General features: G+C 37.5%; 1 non-coding gene across 1 annotated transcript; it reads right to left on the minus strand.

Moving 5' to 3' along the window:
* Positions 1 to 6,267: 6,267 nt before the first annotated feature.
* Positions 6,268 to 6,339, minus strand: TRNAV-UAC (transfer RNA valine (anticodon UAC)). Its single transcript has one exon. It is a non-coding gene; the product is annotated as a tRNA-Val (tRNA).
* Positions 6,340 to 9,229: the final 2,890 nt, after the last annotated feature.

Raw genomic sequence — 9,229 nt, forward strand, 5'->3', positions numbered from 1 at the left:
AATTGATTTTCAAAGAATTTCATGACCTGGGTAGGTCTGATACTTTCCTCCTGTTTCAAAAATGAAGTTAACATCTCAACAGCTGACTTGCCCAAGATCATACAGCTAGACAGTGAGAGCGGAACCATCTCTCCTGTGTGTTATTCTGGTTCTTTCATCACCAGATCTAACAGGCAAAATGTTGAGTGAGAAGAGTTCTGGGCTCGGAGACTTGTGACCTTGAAAATCACAACTTTCCCATTGCTCCAAATATAAAAACCACAGTTGGGGGTAGGGATGCTAGGTTTACTATAATCCATTGTGATGATTTGAGTCTCAGTCCTGACTCAGCTGTGTGTCCTTGGTCATGGTACCCAAAATCAACGAGTCTCTGCTTTCCTATCTGTAATACTTTCCTTACTAGCTTGTTTAAGGAACATGAAATAATACAGGTAAAGGGCCTAGAATAGTTCTTGGTAGATAATAAGTAAGTGCTCAGTAAGTATCCATTAAGATTAATATAGTCCAACATTCTCTAGTCTCTCTTTAGGAGCATAACACCTGTCCATATGTTTATATTCTTCTATTAAGAAAAATTATGAAAGACTGAATTGGGCATCAAAAAAGGTTAGTGGTTGTCCTGTCTAGCTCATCCATCTGGGTCTTTTCCACCTTTGGTTGTCTTTGACAGGCTTATTTTATAGCTCTTTAGAGAGAGAAGTTGTAGAAAATCAATAGCAATGCAAATGTTTCTCATTCTTATGATTCCTGTAAGTGGCAAGGCAAGTGGATTTTTTCCAGTAAAGAATATAAATCTCTATAAGTCAAATCCTCATTTGAGCCAGTTGTAACATCTTACTAGTTCCCTCATTAATTAGTAAGTTAAATAGAATCTTTGACATATCTTCGTATTACATGAGAATCATGATTACATCCTCTTTTAAAAATTATCCTTTCGCGCTTTCCAATGCCCATGGCCTACTTCTGTAACTGCCATGGTTGCTCTCAGCTGTGCAGTTTCCCACTCACTCAGCCATTCTGTCCCAGTCTCTGACATCTACTGGTACCATCTTAGTAGCTGTTACTCATTCCGAGAAGCTTAATAAAGTAGATCTAATGCAGATAAAAATCACTAACAACCAAGTACTGAGACATAATGGAGACTAAGATTTGGAAATTGCATGGAATTTTGTTTGAATCCTTGAAAAACTAATTGCTCTGCCTTAATACCTGAAATAAAATATGTGAAGATTATGCACTGCAGAGGGTATGTAAACATAATGAAGGTCAGGCAGGAAGGGTACTCATTACTCAATATTCTACAACTTGCTAAGGAGATTTTAGGCAACTTTCTCCCTTCTCAGGAATACTGCCCCAGGAAAGAGAACATATTTAATAGCCTGGTAGAATGATTCTAAGGCAGAAAATCTCATGGGCATGGGTAGCTTGTGAAACTGAAAAAAAAAAATTGTGTCCTGACTTTTCTCCTTGTCTTCTAAGTCATATTTCTATGCCTGTTTTACCAAGGAAGAAAGGGACACTGTAGTAACTGCATAGAAACAGCTAAGAGGACGTCCCTATAACTGAACTTTAAATAACAGTAAGATATAAAGTTAAGCTTCAAAAAATTAAGTGCTTTGTGTAGGGAATGAATCATAGTCTAATAGTTAAAATGTCTTGGGTAAACAGTGTTAAAGGAATTTCATTTTTATGGATCTTTAGCAAGATAAGAAATAAAGAAATCTTTGGAGTCATATGATAATTGTGTAAAATAGCAACTAGTTCCAAATATGGTTTTCGCAATTCTACTACGCTATGCATTCATTCACTCAACTTTCAACAAACATTTATAAAAGACATATTACATGCCAGACATCATGCTAGACACTGGGAATAAAGATTTAAAAATCATTTTCCTACTCTTAAGGACCACAGTCTAACAGGATGGACAAACAAGTAAACATAAAAGTATAATATAGTATAATAGGCACTATGCTACTTATAAAAACAAAGTACCATGAAAGTATATAGGACATGCACCTAACCCAAACTAGGAGGGAGAAGTCAAGGAAGGCTTCACAGAGGAGGTGATGAATGATGACCGCACATTAAAAGACACTGAGTGGAGTCAGAATGGCCATCATCAAAAGTCTACAAATAATAAATACTAGAGATGGTGTGGAGAAAAGGGAACTTTCCTACACTGTTGGTGGGACTGTTAGTGCAGCCACTATGGAGAACAGTATGGAGGTTCCTTTAAAAACTAAAAATAGAGTCACCATATGATCCAGCAGTCCCACTCTTGGACATATATCTGGAAAAGACAAAAACTCTAATTTGAAAAGATACATGCATCCTGATGTTCATAGTAGCACTATTTATAATAGCCAAGACATGGAAGCAACTTAAGTGTCCACTGACAGATGAATGGATAAAGAGATGTGATATACACACAAACACACTCAGCCATAAAAAAGAATGAAATGATGCCATTTCATTCATGATGCAACATGAATGAGATTGTCTTACTAAGTGAAGTAAGCCAGAAAGAGAAAGACAAATATCACATGACATCACTTATATGTAGAATCTAAAAAATATGATACAAATGAACTCATTTACAAACCAGAAATATACTCACAGACATAGAAAACAAACTTATGATTAACAAAGGGGAAAGGGTGCAGGAGGGATAAATTAGGAGTTTGGGATTAATAGATACACATTATTATATATAAATAGAGAAACAACAAGGACCTACAGTATAACACAGTGAACTATATTCAATATCTTGTAATAACCTATAGTGGAAAAGAATCTGAAAAGGAATAGATGATAGATAGATAGACAGACAGACAGATAGATCTGAGTCACCTTGCCAAAACTAACACAACATTGTAAATCAACTATATTTCAATTTAAAATAAATGCATGGAATGGTGTTAGAGACACAAATGAGGTTTAGACTAGGAGATCTGTGAAGATAAAAAAGTAGACAAATTTAAGATACTATAGAAATAGATTGGATCAGAAGCACTGTCAAATTGGATGGAGGGTTGAGAAAGAGGATAGTATCCAAGATGACTCTTTGGACTCTGCCTTGAGCATCTACATGGATTGCTAGTGTCAGCTACCACAATAGAGAAGGCTGGGGCAGGACAGGTTTGTAAAAGGGGGAGAGTGGAAACCAGAGGTTTAGTTTTGGGTGTGCTGAGTTTGAGATGGCAATGAGACAGCCATTGTGGTTCGAACGTGGGTTCGATCACTGGATTTTCTGCCTTAGAATCATTCTACCAGCCTATTAAATATGTTCTCTTTCCTGGGGCAGTATTCCTGAGAAGGGAGAAAGTTGCCTAAAATCTCCTTAGCAAGTTGTAGAATATTGAGTAATGAGTACCCTTCCTGCCTGACCTTCATTATGTTTACATACCCTCTGCAGTGCATAATCTTCACATATTTTATTTCAGGTATTAAGGCAGAGCAATTAGTTTTTCAAGGATTCAAACAAAATTCCATGCAATTTCCAAATCTTAGTCTCCATTATGTCTCAGTACTTGGTTGTTAGTGATTTTTATCTGCATTAGATCTACTTTTATTAAGCTTCACGGAATGAGTAACAGCTACTAAGATGGTACCAGTAGATGTCAGAGACTGGGACAGAATGGCTGAGTGAGTGGGAAACTGCACAGCTGAGAGCAACCATGGCAGTTACAGAAGTAGGCCATGGGCATTGGAAAGCGCGAAAGGATAATTTTTAAAAGAGGATATAATCATGATTCTCATGTAATACGAAGATATGTCAAAGATTCTATTTAACTTACTAATTAATGAGGGAACTAGTAAGATGTTACAACTGGCTCAAATGAGGATTTGACTTATAGAGATTTATATTCTTTACTGGAAAAAATCCACTTGCCTTGTCACCTACAGGAATCATAAGAATGAGAAATATTTGCATCTACTCACAACCAGTGAGTAGATATGGATATGCACATATCAATTTAGAGTGGAGAGCTTAGTTTGAGATGAAAAATTGGGTGTCATCAGCTTCAGAAGGACTAGACGGGATAACCTAGAGAAAGAGTGGAGAGAGAGAAGAGCAAAGCACCCAGGATTGATGTAGTCCTGAGGAACTTCAATATTATATTTTGAAGTCAACAAAGTAAACTGAGGAGTGGCCAATGAGGTAAGTAGAAATCCAGGAAATTATACTGTCAGGGAACCTAAGACAAAGAATTTTTCAAAAAAAACTGTGCTAAGAGTTTAGGTAGGACGGGAGGCAGAGAATAAATCATTCGTTTTTGACAACATGAAGTTTGTTTGTGTATTAGAGTTCTCCAGAGAAAATGAACCAACAGTGTACCTTTATCTGTATCTATTTATTGAGAGATTTGTTTTGAGGAATTTGCTCATGTAGTTGAGGAAGCTTGGCGAGTCTAACATCGGCAGACAAGCTAGCAAGCTGGAGACCCAGGGAAGAGTCATAGTTAGAGTCTAAAGGTCATCTGCTTGCAGAATTCCCCTTCTTCCAGGGAGGTCATCTCTTTCTATTAAGGCTTTCAACTGATTGGATGAGACCCACCCACATTATGGAAGTTAATCGACTAAGTTTAAAGTCTATTGATTTAGGGACTTCCCTGGAGGTCCAGCAGTTAAGACTCTGTGCTTCCAGTGCAGGGGACGTGGGTTCGATCCCTGGATGGGGAACTAAGATCTCACATGCTGCGTGGCGCAGCCCCTCACCCCCCCAAAAAAGTCTACTGATTTAAATGTTAATCTCATCTAAAAAATGCCTTCACAGAAACATCTAGAATAGTGTTTGAGGGTTGGGGCCTGACATCTTGCATTCCTCACAACTGGAGGCCCCTGTGACGCCAATGTTGCTGGTCTACAAACTTCAACTTGAGTAGCGAGGGTATAGATCACTCTTTTCAGTGTTTGTTTATGCAAGATACAGTGATATAGGGCAGATAGATAGAGAGGGATATGGAGTTAAGGAAGGATTATTATTTTAAAGGGCAATATAAAAGCATGTTTGTATGGCGATAGGAATGGTCCAGGAAAAAGAGAGAGAAGTTAACAGTGGAAGAGAGGGCGGGGTACAACTAAAAAGGCAAAGTTCTTGAGGAGGCAAGAGAAGTAGGATCCTGAGTGCAGGTAGAGTGAGTAGAGTCTCAGTGGACAAGGAACCAGCTTGGTGAGAAGAAAGGAGGAGGAAGCATGCATGCAGGCCTGGGGAAGAGGTGTGGGAGAACATCTCCTGCCAGGGAACCACAAGTGATTCTGCACGAAAAGAGCACAGGAGGCATTTGGAGGACTGATATATAAACCTCAACCTAAATCTCACAACTTATATGAAAGTTAACTCAAAATGGATCATACTTAAATGTAAAATGTAACAATATGAAATTTTTAGAATAAAACATAGGAGAAAATCTTCAGGGTCTAGGGATAGGCAAAGAGTTATTAGACCTGACACCAAAACCACAATCCATAAAAGGAAAAACTGATAAACTGAACCTCATCAAAATGGAAAACTTTCGCTCTGTGGAAGCCCGTGTGAAGAGGATAAAAAGACAAGCTGGGAAAAAATATTTGTAACCCCTAGAGCCAACAAAGGACTAGTATCTAGACTATATAAAGAACTCTCAAAATTCAACAGTAAAAAGAAAGGAAAAAAATCAAATAATACAATTAGAAAATGGGCTAAAGATATGAACAGACATTTCATTGCAGTTGATACACAGATGACAAACACATGAAAAGATGTTCAACATTACTAGCTGTCATGGAAATGCAAATTAAAACCACAATGATATATCAATACACACCTATCAGAAGAGTTCAAATTTTAAAAATAGTGGTAACACCAAATACTGGTAAGGATGCAGAGAAAATGGATCCTTCATACATTGCTAATGGGAATCTAAAATGGTACAGTCACTCTGGAAAACAGCTTGAAAATTTCTTATAAAGCTAAATATGCAATTGCCATATGACCTAGCAACTGCGCTCTTGGGTATTTATTCCAGAACACTGGAAACTTATGTTCACACAAAAACTTATACATGAATGTTCATAGCAGCTTTATTTGTAATTGCCCCAAACTAGAATCAGCTCAAATATCTTTCAACAGGTGAATGGTTAAACAAATTATGGTACAGTAGTCCCTTATTAGCCATGGTTTTGCTTTCCATGGTCAACTGTGGTCCAAAAATATTAAATGGAAAAATCCAAAAGTAAACAATTCACGATTGATTAATTGCCACACGGCTTGTAGGATCTTAGTTCCCTGACCAGGGATTGAACCTGGGCCACGGCAGTGTAAGCGCTGAGTCCTAACCACTGGACCACCAGGGAATTCCCAACAATTCATGTTTTAAATTGCATGCCCTTTCTGAGTAGGGGGATGAAATCTCATTCTGTCCTGCTCCATCCTGTCCAGGATGTCAATCACCCTTTGTCCAGCATATCCATGCTGTATATGCTATCCGCACTTTAGTCACTTAGTTGTAGACTCAGTTACCAGATCTACTGTCATGGTATCACAGTGCTTGTGTCCAAGTAACTTTTATTTTAGTTAATAATGGCTCCAAAGTACAAGAGTAGTGATGCTGCAAATTACTGTGCCTAATTCATAAATTAAACTTTAACATAGGTATGCATCTATAGAAAAAACATAGTATATATAGTGTTCAGTACTATCTGCTGTTTCAAGCACCCACTGGGGGTCTTGGAATATATCCCCAATGGATAGGGGAAACTACTCTACACATAAACCATGAAATATTACAAAACAATAAAAGAATGAAATATTGATACACATAATGATTGACTAAATCTTCAGAGAATTATACTGAGTGAAAAAAAGCAAATCCCAAAAGGTTACAAACTGTATGATCCATTTGTAGAACATTTTTGAAATGACAAAATTTTAGAAGTAGAGAACAGACTGATGATTGCCAGGGATTACAGATGGGGGTGGCATTGCTAGAAGGAGGTGGGTGTGTTCTAAAAGGGCAACCTGAGGGATCATGGTGGTGTTGAAACTGTTTAATATCTTGACGGGTAGCAGATACAGGATTCTACACAAATGATAAAATTGTGTAGAATTTAATGCACACACACACACATATACAAACACATATATACAAATAAGTACAAGCAAAATGGGAAATATGAATAAAATGGGTGGATTGCATCAAGATTTCTGTCCTGGTTGTGATATTATATTATACTTTTGTAAAATTCTATCATTAGGGGAAAATCTCTCTATATTATTTCTTATAACTGCATGTGTATCTATAATTATTTTAATAAAAATTTCAATTAAAAAAATGCAAGCCACAGGCTGAGAGAAAATATTTATAAATCATACATCTGATTGTTGGAAGCCAACCTGGAGCCTCTGTGCCATGACAGGGTCATGGAACAACAATCCAAGACAGCGCTGCAGGGCAGTGCTGTGCCCAGGAAGCTGACTACATCTCTTCTGAGCTGTTCTGTAATTTTGTGCTTCTGCCTTGAAAAAGTACATGGGGGATTTGCTCCCCGTCCAAAGCTTAACCGTGTAAAACATCCTCTTCCCCCTCCCAAACCAAAACCTACGAATTGGGACTTTTTAACAACAGCCCCTGCTGGTGGGAGAAAAAACAAACAACCTGGAAATGTAGGGTTGTTTCTATGGAAAACACCAATAATAAAAAAACAATGGCCCTACATGGGAGTAATAGATGATTATGGGTATTGTTGGTTCTGGTATTAATCATACAGAGTCAACTGCCAACATTGGAATTGTTGACTCGTCCATTCAAACAAGGCGTCGTGCCCAGAGAAACACAGTGATAGATTAAATTGTGAAAAATATATTGTAGATGATTTAGGGGATACATTGTTAAAACCTGTCCATGCGGACCTCTAGGACACATAGGAAAGGTCAGGAAACTTCCTCCTCCATAGTTTCTTTTAATGGTTTGTTATATATTAGCTTGGCTTTGTTATTAGTACGGATTGAACCTACTCTAAGAAAAAACAATGATGTTTTGAGAACCTTTAGAACTACTTTAAAAGTACATCTAGAAATATTAGGTACAATCTATTATAAATATCTTCTGAGGTTTTAGTTAAACACCTGATGATGTAATCACTTAGGGTATATAAATCTGACTGTGAGAAAATAATAAAAGAGAGAGACCATGCTTGCACATACACAGTGTTATTGAATTATTTAACTTCTCCTCGCCGATGCTGTCCATCCCTCGGGTATTCCTGGACCTGCAGGAGCTGGACTCCCGCATCTGATGAAGGACTTATACGCAGAATATACAAAGAGCTCTCAAAACTTAATACTAAGAAAACAAACAGCCCAATTACAAATGGGCAAAAGGCTTTAATAGACACTTCACTGAGACATATATAGATGTCAAATAACAGCATGAAAACATGCTCCACATCATTAGACATTACAGAAATGCAAATTAAAATCCTATTAAATGCACACCTATTAAAATAGCCCAAATTAAAAAGACTGACCATACCAAGTGTTGATGAAGATGTGGAAGAACTAGAACTCTCATACATTGCTGGGGGGAATGTAAAATAGTACATTCATTTTGGAAAACAGTTTGGCAGTTTTTTTAAAAGGTTAAGTGTATTTTTACCATGTGATCTAGTCATTCTATTCCTAGGTATTTACCCAAGAGAAATGAAAGCAGATCTTTATACAAATACTTGATCATGAATATTCATAGCAGCTTTATTTGTAATAGCCAACAAGTGGGGAAAATCTGCTATAGTCAGAATGTTTGTGTTTCCCCCAAATTCAGATGTTGAAATCCTAACCCCGAAAGATGATGTATTAGGAGGTGCAGCCTTTGAGATGTTCTTAGGTCATGAGGATGGAGCCTTCATGAATGGGATTAGTGTTTTTACAAAAGAGACCCCACAGAGACCCTCCCACCTTGTGAGGAAACAGCAAGACACTGGCTATGAACCAGGAAGAGGACTCTCAACAGATTTCACCATGCTGGTGCAGTGATCTTGGACTACCCAGCCTCCAGATATGTGAGAAATACACTTCTATGGTTTATAAGTTGCCCAGTCTCTGATATCTTGTTAAAGCATCCTAAATGAACTAAGGCACAACACAAATGTTCAGTAGGTCAATGAACAAATTGTAGCATGTCCACAGAATGGAATACTAAGCAATAAAAAGGAATGAACTATTGATACATTGTAAATCACAAATAAT

The sequence above is a fragment of the Kogia breviceps genome, chromosome 3, assembly GCF_026419965.1.
Source record: "Kogia breviceps isolate mKogBre1 chromosome 3, mKogBre1 haplotype 1, whole genome shotgun sequence".
Lineage (NCBI taxonomy): Eukaryota > Metazoa > Chordata > Mammalia > Artiodactyla > Physeteridae > Kogia > Kogia breviceps.